The sequence below is a fragment of the Mus caroli genome, unplaced genomic scaffold, assembly GCF_978045245.1.
Source record: "Mus caroli unplaced genomic scaffold, Mus_caroli_1 scaffold_10, whole genome shotgun sequence".
NCBI lineage: Eukaryota > Metazoa > Chordata > Mammalia > Rodentia > Muridae > Mus > Mus caroli.
The window spans coordinates 68,238,061-68,261,982 of record NW_028227265.1 but is presented as its reverse complement, the minus strand read 5'-3'; the positions used below and the strand labels follow the sequence as shown (position 1 = coordinate 68,261,982).

At 43.0% G+C, this 23,922-nt stretch overlaps 1 protein-coding gene across 3 annotated transcripts in view; it reads right to left on the bottom strand.

Moving 5' to 3' along the window:
• The window catches only part of Palld (palladin, cytoskeletal associated protein), a 406,494-nt gene that overhangs the window by 72,766 nt on the left and 309,806 nt on the right, over window positions 1-23,922 (bottom strand). Inside the window, exon 1 of one of the 3 annotated variants that reach the window (XM_085843946.1) lies at window positions 5,422-5,615. The exons of the other annotated variants lie outside the window; for them this stretch is intronic. The gene's annotated coding sequence lies outside the window, so the exon portion shown is untranslated. Of the gene's footprint in view, window positions 1-5,421; window positions 5,616-23,922 lie in introns of those variants that run through there. 3 annotated transcript variants of the gene reach the window in all.

The window sequence follows — 23,922 nt, the reverse complement described above, 5'->3', positions numbered from 1 at the left end:
CGAATACTGACATTCCTCAGCCTCCTCCACAGCGCTGCTACTTTTCCTGCAGCGTGCAAGTCCATCTGAAGTGTAAGGTGGTTATAGTTTGTCAGTCACCCCTGGAATTTAAGCTCCAAAAGGACAGGGAAGTTTGCATAGTTTCCGTTTAGAACACTGACTTATTCCCACAGTGCCTGGGACCTAGAACTTACTCAACAGTATCTGCTGATTTACAAAGGCCCAGTGCTGCCCTTTCTCATTTGTTTGACTCCTAGGGAAATGACTAGCCCTCTCCAAATCGTCCTCTCATCAGTTTTGAGATGTGGGTGCTCAAAGTACAGAGCACATGGGATTACGATGCAGACTAAATAATATAAGAGTAAATATTTTAGCCTATTTTCTGATACATATATGTGTGTGTGTGTATATATATATATATATATATATATATATATATATATATTCAAATTTACTTGTTTGTCCAAATTGGCACTATTTTAGGAATATAGATTGATAAGGAGGGGGAGGAGGAAGAAGAGGAAGAGGATGAAGAAGAGGAAGAAGAAGATGTGAAGAAAAAGCACTTGTGTGCATTCTTTCTTTCTACCAGACCAGATTCCACTTCAAACCTAACCCTGGTTTAAAAACTACTAAACATACAACTAAGCCACATGAATGCCTAGGCTTGTGTCCCTGCCTCGAGCCTCTTGTTTAGTAAGGAAACAGTGCCAGTCTGTCAGAGCTCACATGGCTAACCCATCCCAACAGTCCCATGGATGATAGTCAGTTCGTTTTCCCTTCTTCTCCAACACTGCTGTCCTCTTCTGCTCTGCTCCAACCCTCTGTTGCTACAAAGCTAGCTCCTGCCTGGAACACTTTCCTGCCTTGTGGATCCAGGGTGGAGTCTGTTAGCAGAAGGGGAGGCTGAAAGAAAAATCCATCTCTGTACTTTCCATTTCCTCTGGGGCTTAAATGAAATAACAAAAAGAGGGTCCGTTTTACCATTGTTTTGGGATTAAAACCCCTTAAGTGTTCAAGTTGGAACTGAGTGCATTTTCTCCCATAACAACTGTGTTATATATAGTGGCCTGGTCTTATGGCTCTATTAATAATGCAGACTTACGTCAACAGCATTGCTGGGCTGGCCTGGGAGTCTAACCACTGTATATAACAGCTCAAAGGGAAAGGATACCGCCTCAGCCATTTAAAGGCCTAGCAGATCTTCAGGGGCAGGGATTGGGGGGCAGAGTGTGTGTGTATGTGTGTGTGTGTGTGTGTGATAGAGGCACATGCATGTATTGTGGGTACATATATGAGAGCACACTTGTATGCAGGTCTGTGCTTGTCTCTGTTATGTATGTGAAGCCAACTCAGGGCTCAGGAGTTGTTCTTCAGTTAGTATCCATCCATCTTTTTTTCTAAGACAGGGTCTCTCACTTGAACTTGCCAAGTCTGATGGACTTGTGGTTTCTGCATCCGCAGCTCTGGGGCTGCAAATGTGGGTTCTGAGATTAGACCACAGATCCTCATGTCTCCTGGGTAAGAACTTTACCAAAGGAGCCACTTCCCCAGGCCAGTGATTGTTCTGTTTTTTAACAAAGAACAGGGTTTTGGTTTTTTTTTTTATTTTCTTACTCTGGTTTTTATTCCTTTCACTTGGCTTTACGTGTCTTCTACTGAAAGTCTATTTAACACTTCTTTCTTAAAAAAGAAGATGAGCTGGGTGATGGTGGCACACGCCTTTAATCCCAGCACTTGGGAGGCAGAGGCGTTCAAGGCCAATCTGGTCTACAGAGTGAGTTCCAGGATAGCCAGGGGTACACAGAGAAACCCTGTCTCAAAAAAAAAAAAAGAAGAAGAAGAAGAAGAGGAGGAGGAGGAGGAGGAGAAGGAAGGAAGAGGAAGAAGAGGAGGAGGAGGAAGGAAGAGGAGGAAGAGGAAGGAAGAGGAGGAAGAAGAAGTAAGGGGAGGAGGAGGGAGGAGGAGGAGGAGGAGGAAGGAAGAGGAGGAGGAAGAAGCAGTAGTAGCAGCAAGGTTTCTGTCAACAGAAGCCAGAAAAATAGTCACTGCTCATTTCTTCTGGCTGACATACCTTGTCTGCCAATGGCAGCTTTTCCCTTGTGAGGAAGTCATTTCCACCCAATGAGGCAGCATGCCTTCCAACAGTCTGCTGTGAAAACCACCATTTTCACCTGCCATTGTGGCAATGATGCTCAGGATGTTGGTCTGAAATGCAGAGTGGGGAGTCTCCACCTGACACTGGCTAACCACCTTCTGTTTTCAGTTTGCTTCCTCATAGTCGTGATCCAAAATATACAAACACTGAGCTGCACACCTACCTGGGATGGCTCATGTTACCAATCATGGTTAACCCTAAAGAAGTAACCAACAAGTCAGCTCAGGAAAAAAAATCTGTCCGGAAGAGTCTGTGCAGGAGGCAGACAACTCCTTCAGAGTGCTTCTTCCTCCCTGATACCTCTAGCCTTCATTACTCAGTCTCTCCCCACCCCTTCTCTGCAACAAAGGCCCATTGCTTTCTATCTGCTCAATCTCTTTGGGTAAAACTATTGCTAATTCTTTAGCCTCTGAGACTCTCTCTCTCTCTGTCTCTGTCTGTCTCTGTCTGTCTCTGTCTCTCTGTCTGTCTCTGTCTGTCTCTGTCTGTCTCTGTCTCTGTCTCTCTCTCTCTCTCTCTCTCTCTCTCTCTCTCTCGCCTTGGAATAAATCTTTAGACGTTGCAAAGGAGAGTGGATTTACTGGAGTGCACTTTCAAAAGAGCATTTGACACTCTTAAGTAGCATTATTTTTGTAAGGTGTGACTTGTGTGGCTTCCTCCACCACTGATTTGAAGATGAAGGAGTGCCTGGCAAGATACTAGATAGCAGGAAATTTGTGAGGTGCAGTGAACTTTAGCCACCTGATATTTACATGACCTTGTGAAACAAGTGTTGAAAAAGTCCAATAAATTTTGATACAAAAATCCTGATGTGAATATACACCCCGAAGAGGTGACAGTGTTATACACAGCTTTATGGTTTGCCAGGACACTGGAAGAAATTTGGAGAGAGGGCAAGGATTAATCCTTTAGATAATCAGTAACTGTTTGGTGAAATTCCTAATAGCTTTGTTACTTAAGTGGGATGGACTCTGAAATTTTTCAGAAAATTCTTTCTATTAGTAGCCAAAGGTTTATTGTAATCTGGGGAAGATACGTTATTGAGGCTGGGGAAGGAGACTACAACCATGTAATACAAGCAGTGAACAAAGTTTGTGAAACACCAGGTTTAGGTATAAGAAGGACAATAAACATTTGAAACCCGACCCTAGTGCAGTATAGTCACAGCGCCATTGTCTTAGCTTTAAAGATCAACTGGAAACTGTATGTAGTCCCTAAGGCATTCTGCCGCAACCTCAGTGATCCTCTAAGTAGGACATCTATCCATTGTCTAAGTGTTCTTACGGGGGCGAGTGGGGCACACAGCTATGACATCATGCAAAGCAGTCGAGCTTATGACCCACACCAGCTATCAGAATCTCATGACTTTCAACAATCACAGAAAATAAAGCTACATCAGTCTACCTACCCACCCAGGTTCTTTTCTCATCATCTCAGGCTTTCACAGAGCCAAAGAGAAGAGTAAAATGCCTGTATGTTTTGCCACCAATTGGGTAACCCACTCTACTCTCTGTTAAAGTCAACAATACATATTATATATGTATCTATAGATACACAGTGGATCACCACAAAAAGAGTGAGGGTTAGGAATTAGTTGAAATATCTATTTTCTAGCTCTTGTGTCCTCTTGTGGCTGCTCACTTCACTGCCACTCTACCTTAAATTTTACAGTGACCCAGAAGTTCAGGAGTACATTTTTATTTCATACCTTCTTGTATGTCAACCAACACTAAGCACCTATGGAAAAATATTCTCAGACTTTCACCACTAAAGTCAAGCACTCTAAATCTTGAAAAGAAAAAATAAATAAATAAAAACTTTTGATGGGGGATATAAAGAGGTCTGAAGGAAGACACGCTTGTCTGCTGGTACCCCAGCAGCTGGGCACAACTTATCTCCAGAGATGAGAGTTCAAGAAGAAACTAGCAAGCATCCCCTTGGTCCGCTGGTGGGACCAGCTCCTCATCTGAAAAGGATGTTTCTTCAGGAAAGCATACCTGTTTATTAATCCTGCCTCTGATGCTGGGGTCTGGTCTCTCTGCCTTTCTTCAGCTTATCTTTGGAACTCTACACTTGCAGACCCCAGCGACTGAGGAATATACATTCACCCCGAGTTTCTCCTCAAGACAGTCAGTGTGGGCTTGGCTTATCCAGTCCTGCAACTATTACAAGACCCAGAGGAGCAGAGCAGAAAGCGGAGTTTGTCCAAAGAGACCTAACCCCTTTTAGTCAGTTTCCAGAGACAGAGGAAAAAGTGTCAACCCTGCCGCTCAGTGTGACAGGCTCTCTGGAGTCTGGTCAACTCGTCATTCCAGACAGTCACAGTAGTGTTAAATAGGGCAAAGGGCGGGGAAGCCAACCCCCACCGGCTTTGGCGGGCCTCTCTCTCAGGACCTGGAGCGCCAGGTTTCTACACATCATCCAAGAGGAGAGGAGTCTGGCCCTTCAGAGAATCTGGTGCAGTTAACCTCACAAAGCATAGACAGGCCAGGGGGACTACAGAAGCCGAGCCACTCACTAGGCAGCCTGAAAGTCTCACCTACTAGATGGGGGCGGGAGGGGGGCAAGGGGGAATCCGCACACAGCACAAGTCCTCCAGGTTCTGTACGCAATGTGAATGTGGTCATGGTGTGTGTAGTGCACACGTAGCATGAGAGGAGAGAAAGGAGAGGGAGGAGAGAGAAGGGGGGAGGGAGGGAAAGAGAAGAGGAGAGACACATACAGAAAGAGACACGCAGAGACCACACACACACACACACACACACACACAGAGAGAGAGAGAGAGAGAGAGAGAGAGAGAGAGAGAGAGAGAGAGAGAGAGAGAAGCCCGGAGGGGAGGGGCTTGGGCTTGGGAGGTGTGGACCCCTCCTCCAAGACCAAACCCGACAGCCAGAGGATGAGGTCATCCCCCTCCCCCACCACCAAGTCTCTAGCAGCCCCTCTAGCTCTGCCTGTTCCAAGTGGTGCCTACTTTAAGAGGGGGGTGGTGTCAGAGAAGCAGAAGAAGCAGGAGAGGGTCCTCCTGAGTATCAAAGCATCTTCTTCAGTCCCGAGCGGAAAAGTCCCATCTGGAGCTCAATTTCCAGGGCTCAGGACTAAGATCCCGCTAGTGGGAAGGAGAGGCTCTGGGGAGGAGCGATCCGCTGCTCGGTATCCTCAGCCGGTCGCGGCTCGCTCCTAAGGGCTGTCCCGCAGCCCTGCACTGTCAGCTCTTTAATTCAAACTTTTTCTAGTAGCCACGGTGCTAGGACTCCCACGCCTACCTTGAGTCTCCCGGCTCTGCCTGGCGCTCGCCGATCTGGGGTCTCAGCAAAGCAAGAGGGTGGGTGTCGAGGGCTCCTCCGGCTGCGCCGGGCAGGTACCCCAGCTTTATAGCGCCAAGCAGCTCAGTGACTCAGTGAGCCTCCCAGGGCTTCGGGCTGCAACCTTTCAAAATAAGAGTCCTGCAGCGTCGCCCGGCTGGGCCAGCTGGAGCAAGGCAGGGAGGCGTGGCTGAGGCCCTGGGGAGCAGCCCCAGGTTAGGGTGTCCGCCCCCTTTTAACCTTGCCACGCCCTTTGCATCTTTCTCCTTGCAAATCCCTTCTTAGCAGAAGCCAAGCTATAAACTGGGTTTCTGTGGCTCTAATTTCCAAGATTGATAAAGGGAAAAATTTAACCTAAGTCAACAGAAATGTTGGCTGCTTGTCATAGGCGATTGCCTCACAGTTTTTAAGTCTGGTTTTTCCTTTACAGAGGAAATAGAGGAGCCCTCAAAATCCCATCTCAGGGCATGCTGGGAGAAAGGGATGAAAACTAAACATGGAAGCACCCAAATGAAATGCCACTGGGGGCCAGAGGCGGGGTTAGGAAGAGGCCAGCCCAGGGGCAGACTGGCAGGCTCAGAAAGTGCAGCCTTTAAATAAAAAGGCACACAGGACAGTTCTTTTCTAAAGAAGAAAAGGCAGTACTGTTGATTCCGTTAAGTAGCTTACTGGGTTCTGCGTGCCAAAGAGTCGCTGAATCCGAGAGCCTTCTGGGTAAAAGTTTCTCAGACTCCCTTTTACAAGGTCTTGGAAACAATGAGGGCCCCACACCCCTTGGGTTTTCTGTCATAAACTATTGGAGGACCTCAGTCACTTGCTTAAAATTTCTATGTGGGATTTTTTTCTCTTGAAGTGTTTTTAAGGAAGAAATAAGACACATTGATTCATTCCATAATTAAGTTTTAAAAATTTTTAAAATTTACTTATTGTGTGTGGGGGTGGGGTGGGGTGGGCAGGACAACTTTTGGAAGTCTGTTCCCTCCTTCCACCACTTGGGTACAGAGGATCCAACACAGGTGCTCAGGCCTGCTGGCAAGTGCCTTGACCCACTGAGCCATCTCGATGGCTCAGAGTTAATTACTTATACCAAAGCTGTGACAGATTATGGGCTGTGCCATAAATCCAAATGACCAAATTTCTCTTTTACCACGTTAGCTAAGAAGAGCCTGGCTCTGTGTATAATCCTCTAATATCTGGCCAGCACTCTGATCACAGCTATTTCTGCCCCGTTTTTCCTGCTAGAATGTGTGTTCTCTTGAGCGTTGGAACCAAATCTCTGACACACAATAAGCTCTCCGTAGATGACTGGATGGATGAAAAATGCATAAGAGTCAGTGCCCAGGGCATCAGGCCCCTGGCTTCTGGAGTCCAACTAAGAGGTCTGGCTGGGACCTTTGGCAGTTTCTCTAAAATAGTCGTATAAAAAGTATCAGTCAGTACCAATTAGACCACTCATTTAAATGCTCTGATAACTTCACCTGCTCCTTCAATATTGTATCTGCAATAGGATGTCTGTATTCATAGCCCATTTCTTAAGAATACTTTATTTCACATGTGTTCAGTGGGCACTGCACAGCGGCCCAGATGAAAGGCTTATATTGTATGCCTTGGAACTGGAGTTCCCACCCGGCCCCATCAGTTCTGGAAACCTGGATCCACCAGCACACTAGAAGGTGTTTATGCACTGAGCCACTGACGGCCCTTTGTTTCACAGTCTTAAGGCAGATGATTCCCTTCACTATGCTCTCCCCCTCCCAATTAGCTTTTTATTGATTTTTTTAATGAAAAAATGCTTGTAAAATATTCAAGCAATAAATCAGAAGTGAATGTCACTCTGTAATTTACCCCCAGAGACAAACATTGCTAACTCCCTGGAGTATACTTCTCCAGACTTTGTGTGTGTGTGTGTGTGTTTATGCACATATTTAAAACATAGATTAGGTCATTGTTTACATACGATTCTGTGGCCTATTTTTTAAAACCTAGCAATACTCAGCTGTCACCGTGTTCAGCATGATACAGGCCTTATTATTTTTCAGCGCAAAGAAGGTGGTAGGTCAACACCCCCACTAGCCTGGGGAAAAATGATTAAAAGAGTGAGAAATTCAGCATTTCACCCTGTTATTTCGCCTTTTGTTTTGAATTGTAGTTTGTCCATTTTCCTGTCAAATGGCCATCACGGCCAGCAGTGGTCACTGCTTGGAGACTGCAGGGTTTTCTCAAGGGTGGGGTGGGGGACTGCACACTGTATTTGTAAGGAAATAGCTTTAAAATTAATTGGCCCATATGGATGCTTTCTTATTTCTGTAAGTATTGGAATCAGCAGATGGGGGTTTAAATTCGGGTCCTCAAGTTCTATGGTTTTTGTAGTATAAAAACAGAAGGAATGAGTACATGGACATCAGTAAGACCACCTCAGTGTTTGCTGGCCTGGTGACAGGGCTGTGGGACAGAACTGACTGCCACAGATTGTACTCAAGTTGTCAGGCTTGGTGACAAGGGCCTTTCCTGCTGAGCCATCTCTCTGGCCCGTTTTCAGTCTTTCGTGCTGAAATCCAACATGATTTAAGGTAGCGGTGCAAATCAGTGAACAGTTTAGTGTTTGCCACAGGAAAGCTGTTGGGAAGAACAGAGGGAGGTGTGGATGCACATCAGCCATCACTTCGGCCATGTCCCAGACTCAGTGGAACCCGCATCAGTAGACACCCAGGTGGAAATTTGCAAAAGGATGCTCAGTTTTCTTCTACCCCACAGAGATTACATGCTCTGCAAGTGTCGCCTGAATTTTTTTTTTTTCACTGTCTCTGGGTTAAGATGTAAGCTTCATGGTTTTAAGCTAAGGAGGGAGACAGGGAACAAATAGTCCACGGACTTCTCTTCCTTCTGTCCTCATTTGAGAAGCACATCTCCCTCTGGACTGTTGGCTCGCTTCATGACCAGCCTGCTTCAGCTCACGAGTCTAGGGCTCAAACGTGCAGATTTGATTCAGGATACGGCCTTCTGCCTGGTTTTCGGTTGTTGACGGAGGATGGGGATATGTAATGGAAATCCTGGCTCAGAGGAGCTGACAACAAATGGTACCTGATTAACTAAACCATCTCTCTCCCCACTCCCTCCATCCCTCTCTTCTCTGAAATTTGATTATTTGTGTGTACGTCTATTTGTGTGTGTGTGTGCACGCGCATCTATTCGTGTGCGTGTGTGTCTGTACGTACGTCTGTGTGCGTCTCTGTGTGTCTGTGTACGCATGTTTATATGCTACTTACAGGTGCCCCCCAAAGCCAGAAGAAGGAATCAGGAATTGGGCTACCTCGACCTGGAGTTCCAGGCAGTTATGAGCTGCTAGATATGGTGCTGAAAACAAACTCTAGCTCTCTGCCAGAGCAATAAATGCTCATGACCTATAAGTCTCCAACCCTTGTCCCACCCCCCTTTTCATACATACACACTGTCATCTATCTCCATACATGTAATAATCTTTTATAGAAGCACAAACTGGTATCAAGCCAAGAAAATGTCTCGTAAGCATCACCCATCAATGCGAGCACAGGTCTGTACTGTCTAACCAAGCTTTTCTAACACAATCCTTAGAGTCGACATCTGTGTTTTCACAACAAATATTTCCTATTTTTAATTATGCACAATAACAAAAAATGTTGAGGTATCTTTAAGCCATTTGCTAAACATTTGCTAAAATTAAAATTACCATAGCTTGGGATTTTCTCAGACATTTGGCTTCTAGGATGTCACACTTACCACGAGGAGGCCTTGGCCCATTCCCCAGCATGGTGGACAAGGCGCAAAGACAGATACTCCGTTACTGATCCATCATCATGATTGGCTTCCATTCACTTCTGGGGCTTTGGTATCAAGAAAAGTCTAAGAAAACTGTGGATCTAATATAGATTTTTAGCTGATATTGGTTCCAACTAATGCTATTTTTAGGAACTATTTCCGAGTGTAGACTGCTTAGGATCTACTTTGGGCCTGCAAAGTGAGATGACTCTGTGGGTAAAAATACTCGCAAGCTCAACAACCTGAGTTCAACCCCAGGACCCCCAGTGGGAGGAAGGAAAGAGCCAACTCATGAGTTTTGTTCGTTGACCTCCCCATGAGGTAATGCTTCGCTCATAAACTTGAGCACACACACCAGCTACTGACACACACCCTCACCAGCTGCTAATGCCACTAACGATAAATTAATATAAAAAACCTTGAAGATCCATTCCTTGAATTCATTAAAAAAATAAGAGCTCAAATAAATCTGTGGCCACTTTGAACTTGGACTCTATAATGAAATACAGGATTTTATAGGAATCACAGTCACTTTTATATTAATATTATTAATTATTGTGAATAAAGTAAAAAACTTAAAAAAAACAAAACAAAACAATGTGAGTCTTCTAGGGAGACTAAACCATGTGAGTAATGATTCCTCATACTGTTGGAAGAAGGGAGTTGACAGGAAATCTCTAAGGACAATTCATACTTCAGTATAAAAACAAATGAAGCTTGTCCATTGGCCCAGACATCTTTCTGGCTCTTTGTATTTACTGATTGATTGATTGATTGATTGTAGTTTTTGCTTTTGCCTAAGTGAGAGAAAGCTAAGAATGGAGGGGGGCTGTTTATGTGAGTGTGACTATCCCAGCAGACATGGAGCACTGGGTCAGAGGGAACTCGGCAAGCGGGAGATCTGCCACCCGGAGTATAAAGGAAGATTTTGCCAAGATATAGAGAAAAGACTGAGTTCTTGACTGCAAAGCAAAGCCTGACCCTCCACAGTGACCCAAGAGAACTAAAGTGACAGTCAGGAGGGGACCACAGAGGGAGAAAGGTAGGGGTGCCCTGTCCTGAGTGGGCCGATTTGAAGATGGACGGTGTAAGGTTAATTCTAGGCTGTTACAGTGGCCTTGAATTCACAGAGCTCCATATTCTCACTTGTAAAGGGCAAGGGTAGGCCAGGAGCTGCTGGCCAGGGCATGTCTAACACGGGGACCTATGAGGATAGGGTGTGTATGCTAGAAGCAGGTTTCTACTTTTAATCTAGCAGCTGGGGGAGGGCTGGTTTGTTGTTTTCAACTGAATTGACTAGTGGCTGATTCCCTCCTTGTTAATTTTGTTAATTATTAATTTTATACATGCATGTAATGTATTTTGATCACATCTATCACCCACCACTACCACCAAACTCTTTCTACATTGCTCCCACCTTATCTACCTCCCAACTTTATACCTTTTTTTTAGCCCACTGAGTTGGATTAGTACTGTCATATGTGTGTGGGACCATCCAATGGACCACAGGCAACCTACTCGAGGCCACATCCCTGAAGAAAACAAACCCTCCCTCTCACAGAGGCCATCAACTGTCAATGGACACCACCACTCCCCACCCCCCACCCCCGCCCCACTGCAGTGCTGACTGGGTTGATTTGTTCAGGTTGTGCAGGCAACCTCAGGGACTCCAGGTCCATTTACAAATAGCCCCATCCATGTCCAGAAAGCAGCTGTCATAGCAGCCTTCCCTGACCTCTAAGCTTTCGGAGGAGGGTGAGAGTTCTAATGATGCTAAGGGTTTCCCACTGACCTGCATCCCCATCCCCTTCAAAACCTTAAAAAACAAAAAAACAAAAAAACAAAAAACAGAGCTGAGGATTTAGTAAGGGATAGAGTAAAAAGAAGTTATCTCAAGTTTCCCTTCCAAGGGCACAATACTAATTGCTTTAGAAGTATTCTTCCATGGTGGACAGCTTGAATTCTAGCGTTCAGATTCCAGGGACTGTATCATTAAAATGAAAAGGCCATATGTATGGAAAATTCATTAGCTGTCCTAGGACACGACTGTCTCTGATAGTAAACCAACAATTTATTATGACACAGTTTGATTGTGGGCCGAGCCAACTAAGTGACCTGAAATAGTTGAGCCTGCTCCTGATTTTGTCCTTTTTGGGCCAGTGATGGGTCTGACTCACAACTGAGAAACCACTTCCAAATTAAATGTGCTATGCTGGCTCTGATGGGATCATCCACAGATCCAAAGGGCATGACTGAAGAGGAACAGTGAGAAAGCAGGAACTGGTCTTTTCATGTGACTCTCCTGGGCCCAGTGCTAAAGCAGGTGACTTGTTAGCTTGATCCTACACAATCAAAACTCTATCTGTGGCTGACAAAAAGACAAATATGAAGAAAGAGTTTCCAATAACACGCTTTCTGTCTTGCTGGTGACAGTACGTGGTGGTTTCTGGCTAGGTGCTACACAACTTCCTTAGTAGTTTCTCTTGCTGCAATTACCTCTGACGATACCGTCACATGGAACCTTACATCACAGAAAAATTCCTTTGGGAACATAGAGAACACCCAGATCATTCCATTGCTTCTCCCAGAAACAGAGAGTAAAACACCTCCACAAAGGAGCTGGTATGGGTGCTGGAGAACCCACTGCCAGACAATGAAGTGGAAGAAAAAATAACAGGGACTCCAACAGGCCTCAGGTAAGACCTGTGTTCGTGGGAAGGAAGGAATCCATTTATTTTCTCTGACTTGGACAAACCTGTCTTCCTTTAAGCCTACTGTGGTTTTAGTGTATACTCTCCCTGTTCCTCCACAATAAAAGAAATTTAAAAAGCATGAAAGCATGTATTGGAAACTTAATTTCTCCCTGAACACAGTTGAGAGCGGAGCGTACTCAGAGGAGCTTAGTCCATGAGTATGGGATGAATGGATTTAATGCTATGATCCTAGGATTGGTTCCTGCCGAATTGCTACATCCCCATCCACACATGCACACACACATGCATGGATTTCTTTGTCTTTCTACTTTCCATCACAGAGTGATCTAACAAGATGGACCACATCAGATGCCAGGCCTGACCTCAGATGACCTAACCTCAATAACTGAGAAAACTACTTTCTTTACTATATAAGTCACCTACTTTGCTGTGTTCTATTAGAGCAACAGCCAATAAACTAAATGACTTGCCTCTTGTCCAACCCTTTTGTAGTCTAGACTTGGTGTTCATTCTCTTCCACAATAAACTAACATTTTGGGTCAGAGTAATATGACTGTATTTTTGGAAATATGTGATTTTTCTGTTTAGGGTGACACATTGCTAGAAACCGTTTGGGGCAGAAGTTTTCATCTTCTAAGAGAGCTACTGAGGCTACTATGTAGACTGTGTTTTTCCAAAATAAAATATACAAACCTAAACTTTGTAAGAGGGTGTCAACTATTTTAATAAGTTTTCTTTTAATATGAAAAATTCAATGGATATATTTTAGAATGGAAATTTTTCTGAATATAGACCCTAATCCCAAAGGAAAAATATTTGGCATATCCACAATTAAAAGAATGGACTTATTTCATATATAGTTTATATGGCTAATAAACAGTCAACTTACTATTATTGTTTTTTGCCCATTATGAACCCATTATGTGAGGTACACCAGGTCAGTATTGTACAAAGAATCACTGGATTTCAAAAATATGAAGTCCAGAGTTATACCTAAGATTCCCACAAATATAAGGAATATTTGCATTGTTCTAAAACAGACAATTATTCTTGCATCCGTTTGTTATATTTGCTTTCAGTAGTCTTGGCAGGGTTAAATAATTCTGAAGAAGCTGAGTCTGCCAACCTGCTTCTATTACAAACTTGTTCAAGTTAAAGTTGAACTCAATCTATCATGCTCAAAGAAACTAGAGGACTATGGATATTCCCAAAGGCCATTACTTTTTTTAGTACGCCATTGATCTTAATGGAATGTGTATGACAAAAAGGAGAAAGAAAGAAATGGAGAGTCGTGAGTTTAGAAGACCATGCTTTAAAACTGGGATTTCTAAACAGATTTGATGAAGTCAGATTTGGAAAGCTACATTTTCAACTCAAGGAAAAAGAAACGCCAGCAACCTTAAAGACTCAGTTGAGTCCTGCCTCTTTAAATATTGGACTCTTTGCAAATTATTTTTTGTTTCAGCAGAAAGCCTCATTAGAGGTCACTTTATTGCCATTCCTGGTTTAGCTGATTGTTGCAATTTGCTCATTAGCTTGGAGGTGGGGACATTATTGTTTCACCCTCATGGTGGGTGGTGCAAGTAGGAGCTTGCTGTAACTCTGCTGCCATTGTTTCCTGTTTATGTGTCTTCTGGATGACACTCAATAAAGTCTGTTACCTAGCAATAAAAAAAGGCCTGGTCAAAATCTCATCCTTTCATGTTGGCTGTGTTTTAGAGAACATAAGACTATTTTCGCCATCCTAGAAGCATTAGTTTTTGGAAAAGGTCATACCAATCATTATTGTGCCTATGCAAGCATTTTTGGTCAATAGGGTGTCCACTGATTTTCCTAGGCCATGTGGTACCACTTGAGACAGGTACTTCTCTGCTCAATGAAGTAGAGAAAGAAGCATTAGGAAAAGGAAAAGGAGAAGTCATATAAGAACAAGGTTCTTTGTTATGTTAGGTGTGAAAATAGATGAAGCCAGTTGTGGTTGCAGGAAGTGCCCATGTCTGTCTGTCATCTTAGACAATGTAAGTTAATACATTTTATATAGTAGACACAGTGCTGAGCATCCACTACCCTTTGTACCACAAGATCAATCATTTCTAAACTCAAAAAGAATAAAGTATAAATGAATATAACAATAATACCCATAGCATAATGCTTCTAACTTGATTACATTTGTTTTCAGATTAATTCAGTTAACACATATAATTCAAAAAGTTCAGCAGTTAAAAAGGGTCTACAAGATCAAAGAACGTAAGGTGCATGGGAGCACAGTGCAGCAGGAATTTCAGGTATCTGATGTCTGTCTGAACTTTGACACTTCCTTTCATTGGGTATAAAGACAAGCCACACCGGTCTATTCTCTATTCATCATTGTATTCTATGCGAATCTAAACCAGTAGGTGTCCTGCAGTTTTAAAGGAAGAAAACACAGCCTATGTTCTCAGGCTCTTTACAATCTAAGCGAGGAGACAAAAATCAGCTGCGGACAACAGGTGCTTTGCAGTTGTTCATTCATTTGGACATTAATTACTCATGACTCCCTGGTGAACAATTTGCACATCTGGGGAGATAAAACTGCCCACTGAAAGTGAATTACTGGGGCGTAGGTGAGGCACAATAGTTAATTCATTTGGATACCCATAAAAGGCTCACCAGAAATCCCTGCAGCACTGAGAAGCTAGAACTTCAAGTCTGAAGAAGGAGTAAGCATCAGGCTGAAGGCCACAACAAGAGGATGTGTGAGTATCATTTAGCCTGCAGTTCCTGATGCTTTCCTGGGGCACCCACTCATTCACCAGTGCCTCTCCGGGAACCTTGCATTGACCCAGCCCATGGACTGCCTCTGAACACAGTTCTACTCTTTAAGCATCCCAAGATTTCTTCTGCAATTTCAACTTGCTTGGGATGAAAGGGAATATTCTGCCACTGGACAAAATAAAGGAAACTCTTGATATGTTAAAAATAATTTCTAAATTTAATTCGCCTACAAACATTTTGTTTGTTTGTTTTTTAGACAGGAGCCAGGAGTAGTGACTAAAGTCATTGTTTTTAAGATTTATTTATTTATTATGTATACAGTGTTTTGCCTGCATGTATGCCTGTACACCAGAAGAGGGGACCAGATCTTATTGTAGATAGTTGTAAGCCACCATATAGGTGCTGGGAATTGAACTCAGGACCTCTAGAAGAGCAGCCAGTGCTCTTAACCTCTGGAGCCATCTCTCCAGCCACAGGAAATGGAGTCTTAAGGACAAGTCTATTATTTTCATGTGTTACCTGTTCAGTGGAAACAAAAGATAGTGTGATCCCTAATATTCTTTTCAGATAGCTAGTCCTAGGATCAGGCTCAAGGCAAACTCATTCTGATCTGGTGGAAGACTCCATAGCAATTCTTCAAGTGGGTGTTGAAGTATTAGACAGAGCTATGGTCTTCAAGAACAATCCATGGAGAGCTGTGGAAAAGTGCTAAAACCTTTGTATATTTACATTCATTTCATCCTTTGAATTCTTCTTTGTGGAGATTTAAAAACATATATATATATATATGTATGTATATATAAGTACATATATATATAAATATATAGTTAGGTATTATATATACATTGTATGCATACATAGTACATATACATTTTAATATATGTGTATGTATACATACATACGTATATATGTACATAAGTAACTCAGTTCACTAGATGGAATGCAGAAGATTTGGGACTTTCACCTGTTCTACTATTTAGTCTGTAGCAAAAAGGTTGAAGTAGGAAGTTTAACTTGTCATGAAGCTATTTGGTTTTTCATTTCAATAATTTGGGTGGAGGGATGTCTAGATGATAGGTTAAGGTAATTGCTTCCAATTGTTCCTTTATTTTGAGGCTCCATTATGTACCCTGGAGCAAGACTGACAGACCCACACAAAGACTGGGAGCATGGCCGTCACCTTCATCCTACATGACACTGCACTCCAGGGTGGCAGGTACAGTGTTATGACCTCTACGTTTGCAGCTTGGCTGCTGTGGACAAGCAGAACATGATTGGCCAAATCCTCTCCCTATGGATGTGGCAGAACTCATATATTGGCTCCCAAAGGACAGAAACATTAGTTATTTAATTCTGACGAAGATCCTTATTTAATTAACAAATAAGTTAGCCAAAGATTCCTTCACTGATACTGTCTATAATATCTCAAAATTTATCTGTCTACCTTGCCAGTTTTTATATGTGCAGGTACTTTTTGGGGCTGTCTTGAAATGACCACTCTCTTCTTTTTTTTTTTTTGGTTTTTCGAGACAGGGTTTCTCTGTATAGCCCTGGCTGTCCTGGAACTCACTTTGTAGACCAGGCTGGCCTCAAACTCAGAAATCCGCCTGCCTCTGCCTCCTGAGTGCTGGGATTAAAGGTGTGCGCCACCACACCCATGCCTGATGACCACTCTCATTTTGAGACAGACAAATTATCACTTGGTTCCCTGATTTTGTGCAAGAAATCCCTAATTTTATTTTCTCGAAGTAGACACTCTTCCTCAGGCCTCTGGTTATTCTCAGGAGAATTATAATCTACTTGGACACTTTCAAGACCTGCGTAAATCCAAGCTCAAGCTTTGGTTCTGAATCCCAATGTTGTCCCCCCACCCCTGTCCCCGCCACAGGTGTTTGACTCTGAGCAAGTTGTTTAATGTCTCTGGATATCAGTCTCATCACGTGGCAAAGCAGGCACAGTTCTGCTGCACACTTCATAGATTGCTGCCTGGATAAAAAGAAATGTGGGCGAGCACAGTGCAGCGGGAGGAAGGGTCACCCTTATCCCTGCTGTTATTACTGGGAATGTGACAACACCAACCAACCATGGAGTTGGTATTCTAAATGGGTGAGGCAAACTGGCAAAAGTCTTGCCTGTTCTAAGTCAATGACATGGGCCACCTAAAGTGCCTCCAAATTCTTGGTTTGTCAAAATAAGATGGGTGGAAGTGCTGTTTAAGTTCACCACAGAAGGGAAGGGCAGGGAGCAGAGATGGAAGAGAAAAACACCCATTAGGGATTTAAATATTGTGTTCAGCAAGGGCCGATGCTCTGCCATTAATTCCTTGTGAGATCTTGTACAACCCACTGGTCCTGGGACTTAGCTTACTTGCTTCCGTCTTTGTTTCTCTGTCTCTCTGTCTCTGTCTCTGTCTCTCTGTCTCTGTCTCACTCTCTTTGTGTATCTCTCTCTTTGTGTGTGTGTGTATGTGTGTGTGTGTGTGTGTGTGTGTGTATGTGTGTGTGTGTGTGTGTGTGTGTGTGTGTGTGTGTGTGTGTGTATGTCTGGGGAAGAGCATGGTGACCAGAGGGCAACATTGTTGTCTCTATTGTGTTCTTTTTTTGTTGTTGTTGTTTATTTATATGAAAATTCAAGCTTACCTAAAACTTCCACATTTAAAATATATATTTGTAACTTTATTTGTGTGTGTGTGTCTGTTTCTCTGTGAGTTCCCTTAGAGGACAGAAGAGAGAGTCAGATCCCCTGGAGCTGGAGTTACAGGAAGTTATGAGCTGCCTGGGGGCTCAATTCAGGTCCTCTGGAGAGTAGCAAGTGCTTTCAACTGTGAAGATAGCTCTCTATCCCCACACCTTTATTTGGAGGCTGAGCCCCAACCCCCTCTTCTCCCAAGCCTAGAATTAGACTATACTGGCTGGCTGGCACCCCAGAGATCCACATGCCTCTACTCCCCAGCAGTGGAATTATGGCCACTTGTTTTTTGGGAGATGGGTAGGGTAGAGGGATACTTAACAATTTAGATTCTCACACTTGTGTGGCGAGCACTTTATGAGTTATCTTCCAAGTCCCTGGATTTCACCTTTCACATCTGCACTGTAAGAGGCAGGTAGAGATCGCATCTAATGCTCTATAATTGCTGTTATTATAACCCATCACAGGAAATCCCATGGAGATATACATGTTTTGTTTTGTTTTCAGGCTCCTCTTCTGTTTTTTGACACTCGGGTATGCTAATAACTCATGTACTATTTTAAGTCAATTAACTTTCCTTTCTAAATGGAATGATTCAAATGGTTGATTTACATAAATTCCTTCCTAGTCCTATGGAAGCCTTTATATCTTTTGTAGCAAAGAAATTATCCAAACTGATATCATTATTATTACTTAATAACATTACCTAACTCTGATATTAAGTGAATTTTGCATTTTAACATTAAATGCATGGCTCCCTCTGAGAGTCTAGAATTCTGGGATCTTGGTGTCAAGGAGGATAAGGATGGGTGTGATGGTTTGCATATGCTCTGTTCAGGGAGTGGCAGGATTAGAAGGTGTGGCATGTTGGAGTAAGTGTTTCACTGTGGTCATGGGCTTTAAGACTACCTCATCCTAGCTGCCTGGAAGCCAGTGTTCTGCTAGCAGCCTTCAGATGAAGATGTAGAACTCTCAGCTCCTCCTGCACCAGGCCTGCCTGGGTACTACTGTGCTCCTGCCTTATGATAATGGATCTGAACCTCTGAATCCATAAGCCAGCCCCAATTAAATGTTGTCCTTATAAGACTTGCATTGGTCATGGCGTCTGTTCACAGCAGTAAAACCCTAACTAAGACAATGGGCTTTCAGACCTGCTTAGTCCTGTATCCACCCTGACTACCTACAATACTTTGCATGGTTCAGAGTTCTACAGGGGAATCAGAGACAGGTCACCAAGCCTCTGCAGCTACATTGCTTTGTGATTACTTTTCTCTCAATGTACAGCTATTTCCCTCAAAGTGACTCACTAGGTCAGAAGGCAAAGCCATTCTATGAGTGATTGTCCATTTTAATATCATTTAACCACAACTTTTTGTACTTTTTTAAACCACAACATAATGTACTAAGATATGTGTTTGTTATCCCAGTACTGGGGAGGCAAAGACAGGTGAATGAATCCCTGGGACTTGATGACCAGCCAGCCTAACCTACTTGGTAAGTTCCAGGCCAGTGAGAGACCTCCTGTGGTTTGAGTAAGAATGGCTCCAATAAGCTCATTCATATAGGTGTGGCCTTGTAAGAGTGGGTGTGGCCTTGTTGGAGGAAGTGTGTCTTTGACCGTATAGCTTTACATGTGGGTTTTTTTTTAATTAAAAAAAATTAGTATTTTATGTGGTATTTTGCCTGAATAGGTATCTTGCCTGAATATATGTTTGCAGTGCTCATACATATGCATGCATGCCCACAGAGGCCATAGGAAGACATTGGGTCCCCTAGAACTGGAGTTCAGGTAGCTTTAAGTTGCTCTGTTGTTGAAAACGGGTCCTCTAGAAACGTAGCCAGAGTTCTTACCCATTGAACCACCTCTTCAGTCTCCCTGCTAGTTGTTTTCATTGTTGTTGTTGTTGTTTGCTCTTAAATATTGAGTCAGTTTATGAAGCATTTCTAGGCTGCAGTTGACCATCTAAAAGAGATAATTTTGAGTATAATAGTGTCTAATTTCTATTTACAATTCTCTGACTGTGACTGTGACACAACCCTTGCATGTTACAGAAGAGTGGGGCAGATGGCACTAAGTGAAGATTATGGTTACATTTAAGGAGGTGTAGACCCAGGATGTCCTTAGCATGCTACGGTCATCTAAAGGTGGTGGTCAGTCTTTGGGGTGTTGAGACTGTTTATTGCCCATCTGTCAGATCTGTGCCCAGACTCTTCTAGTTCTTATTAGATAGAGCTCTAATACTTCCTTATTCAAGTGTGGGTGGTCCCACTGTGTATCTGGAGTGGGAAGAGAAGAACAGATCTGTTCTCTACCCTAACTTAAACCTGTCAAAGGACTTAGGTTCATTGAAGATTTTGCAAAAGCTAACTCAGGACCAATGCCTTGTATTTCTCATTAGCTGCGTCCATTTTAATAGGTTTCTAGTTATCAGGAAAGAAATTCCATAATGTTGGGTTTGTGGCATCAACCAGTGACAAGAACACAAAGCAAATCAGATGGCATTTCTCATTATGCTTAGGAGTATTTGAAACTCTTCTTCCCAAGCCATGTCCTGTCTAAACCATAGTGTAGACTAATAATAGTAATAATAATAATAATAATAATAATAATAGTCCTCATCCATACTGTCACTCATGATGTTGCTTTGGGAAGTCTGGAAGGTGGTATTTTGAAGATACACAATGGAGGTTCTCTTCAACAACTTCAGTAACAACTTGCATATTTAAACTAGACACAGTAAGGAACTCCTAGTACATAATGGATACTTGACTATTAGGGTAAGTAGTCTGCATTGTTTTTAAAGGATGCTTAAAGTCAAGGTTTAAGATAGTTAAACATTGTCTTTCAAGGTTCTTAGTAACTTCAGTTATTTTCATTTACAAAGTTTCACTAGTTACAGATAAGAGAGGGCCCACGGAGTTTCCCAGTATTCATCTTGTGTGTTTTTTTTATGTCTCTGTGTTACAAGATACAGTTTATTTGTTACTTCAGCAGTTTCTAAGAGCTTCTAAGCATGTCTGCAGTTGTCTACAAAATACCACAGAAAAGGCTAGACACAGTCTGTATGTTTCTATGTTTCACCACTGTTTAACAACCAGAGATGCGTTCACTGTTGACCTTGTGTGTGTGTGTGTGTGTGTGTGTGTGTGTGTGTGTGTGTGTGTGAGAGAGAGAGAGAGAGAGAGAGAGAGAGAGAAATTCCTTTGCCATTCTGCCTTGCTTCTTTCCCTCTCCCAGATTGCTTCCACTCTGACACACTTCTATTCTGAAAGATTTCAGCATCGACTTCCTTATTTGGTCGCTGGAACTGCTCTTTGTCTCGTTCAAACATTCTGCTAAGCTTGCAGACTGCCTTCATCCCCGCCCCCTTGCACACACACACACACACACACACACACACACACACACACACACGTAGCTGGCTTCCACTGTTTGCTCTGACTCAGCCTTCTCTGAAGTCCATTAGCCAATCAGCCACCAGTTATGCCCATTTAAGGAGTACCTTCTGCAAATCAAAAGGAAAGAGAGAGTTTTGGGAGGATTGTGACTCTGCAGCAGTCACTGGAATTCACCCCAAAGTGTGTATTTCACACTGCTGCTTTCCTCATATAATAAGGTATGTATTAAAAAAAAAAAAAGAAAGAAACCAACCCCAGGTAAACCATAAAATAACCCCCAAGCCCTCAATCCTTCTCCTCAATTCAGGCTACTTAATTAAAGGTTAATGGCTGCATCCTGCCACTTAGCTCTGGCTGACAGAGTGTGATTTGGTTTGGTTTTCAACTTTCTCCATGCCAAATGTTCCAGCTAATACTTTAAGAAAATATGTAGCACAGGCTTAAGTGGCTCTGCCAACACATAAAGTAAAGGTCTGTGCTCCTAACCAAAGGAGACACATTTCCAATGAATTCTGTCTCCCTTGCTCTCTGGAGTTGAGAACAGCCAGGCATCCGAAGCAAGCGTGGAAGAATCCTTTCTGGCCTCTCAGCTTGAATGTGTATGGAAAAAAGCTCCCCACTCTGCATTCCCTATTTAAGAAAGAAGCTGCCCCAGCCCCATCCAATAAAACAGAGTAGTGTTTCCTTACGTATAAACAACCGAGAAATTCCTCCCAAGCAAGCGCACAGCCTTTTGGTTCTTGGAACAAAGTGGCCGGTGGTATTTATTATGTCAAATAAACACATCATCCACACTGCAAAGGGGAACCTGAAACAATAAGCTGAACAAAGCAGTTTTCCAGCTTTTAATCCCTTAGCAATTAGCCTTTGTCTAACTGGACTGAAAAATTAAGAAGGAACACTTTTTTTTTTCAAAAGGTACCCTTATGCAATTAAACATCCACAGTTTGTTCCCAAGGTTTGTTCAAAAACAAAAACCAAAAACCAAAAACAAAACCAAAAACAAAAACAAAACACACACAAAACAAAACCAAAAAATGGAGTTCATTTCCAGAGGCTAGTAACAAAAATATACAGGATATACTAAAGTTGGTATTATTTCTTACTTAGCCACTAATAATGATCTTTTTTCTTCCTTTGTCCATTGTGGTAGTTGCTGAGGCCTCATTATTTGCCAGGCTTTGTGCTAGATGCTGCTACCAACACTCAAAGCTACCGGTCTGGTCATTGCACAAAGCATGCTGAAGGACCCAGAAAGCACACTTGTCCCTGTCCTGGTACCATGGTGCTTACCATGGTGAGTGATGTGGAAGCAGCATTTGGCTTACCAAATTCTCAAAGTTTGTGTCGTGTTGCCCTTCTTTATTTAGGATACTTTGAGACGGGCTTGGATGAACTTTTGTTGGGAGAAGACTCAGATCATTCTTGGCTGTAGACAGTGCATAAATATACCTTCAGCAAGCTCAGCTCTGTGTTTGAGTACAGCCTAGTCCACATAGCAAGTTCCAGGCCAGCTAGGGCTACACATCGAGACCTTGTCTCATCTTACTGCACACGTGCATGTACATACACACACACACACTCGGACTCAAATACACATTTATTTCTATTACTTATACCCTCAATGAGTCTCAGGTGTTTTACAGTGTGGCTTATGGGTTCAAACTTGTTTAAGTTTTACAACATATGAAACTTGTGAACTTTTTAACACCCCCACCCATGTGTGTGTGTGTGTGTGTGTGTGTGTGTATGCAGACATGTACAGTGAGTGTGTATGTTTGTCAAAGTACTACCATAGCTGTTTGCTGTAGCCTGGGATAGGCTCTGAGATTCACTGCTGTAGTAGGCTTGTGAACTCCTGGGAATTCTCCTGTCTCTGCCTCCTAGCTCACTATAGGAGTGCTGGGATGACGGAGGTACGTCACCACCTTTGGCTTTTACATGGGCTCTGAACTCAGATCATCATTCTTATACAGCACATTACTATTATGTCATCTCCCCAGTCCCAGGAAGTGGGAACCTATGCATCATTTTATTGCCTTCTACCACAGGAATACCATACAGTTCTGCTAAAACAGTGCTGTTCTAACTGGATGTGGTAGTATATGACTGCAATTCAGCTAAGACAGGAGGCCTACAATTTCAAGGTGAGCCTGGGCTAGACAAGAAATTCAGGGCTAGTCTGGCCTATATAATGAACTAGTCTAGGTAAAGGAAATATTGAAACTCTATGCCAGAAATATTGAACAGTGTCACCAGTATATACTCAGGGTCTCAATCCTTGGGAATGATTAGCAAATGCTAGCAAAACCCAGAAGGACAGACTGGAAACAACTATCTGTTGTTCCTTCATTTCATGCTGCCTCTTCTGAAGAAAGAGCTTACGTTGAACTCTGTTTCTTCCATGCCTGTCCCTGGCCTTCCCCATCCTCACCTTGCCCTGGGCTTAGGATGACTTCAGGACACTGGGAGCTCACAGAGCAAGATGGAACGGAGGTGAGCAGTTCTCAGTTCTCATACCAACACCATCACAGCATCTTTCAAATGTCTCTGGCTGAACTCATCTCATTTTCTGCACATTACTGTTGCTTTGCTCAGAACCAGGTGAAGGTTCTCATGTCTTCCTTCTATTGTGCCTGGGTTCTCAGTAAAAGGTTGGACATGACATAGCTAGAGAACACAAATTTAAAAATCTAGGATTCTGGTAAAATCATAATAGTGTCTTTGTATCATATTGCTTTAGCTTCAACTTGATCTTACAGTCATAGTTATGGGGGGAGGGAGTGTGGATACTACCTAGATCTTCAAACATGAGGTCAGAAATATACCAAGATATATGCTAAAATTAATTTTTTTTCACAGGGATTGCCTTTTTTTCCAAAGAAAAGGACTCTATACTTAAAGAGTCCCAGAGATTACATATATTTCCATGCTAGTGTTTCAACTGTCTATTAGCCTTTGGGAGTGCTCTCATTGCTGGGCTTGTCTTCAGAGAGACAAACATCTGGGCTGCTGAGACTAGGTGGGGAATCTTTAATCCAAAGAAGGGAAAGGGAAGGAGGGAGGAAGGGTGAAAAGGAGGAGAGGAAGGGGGGATACAGGAAGCGAGGAG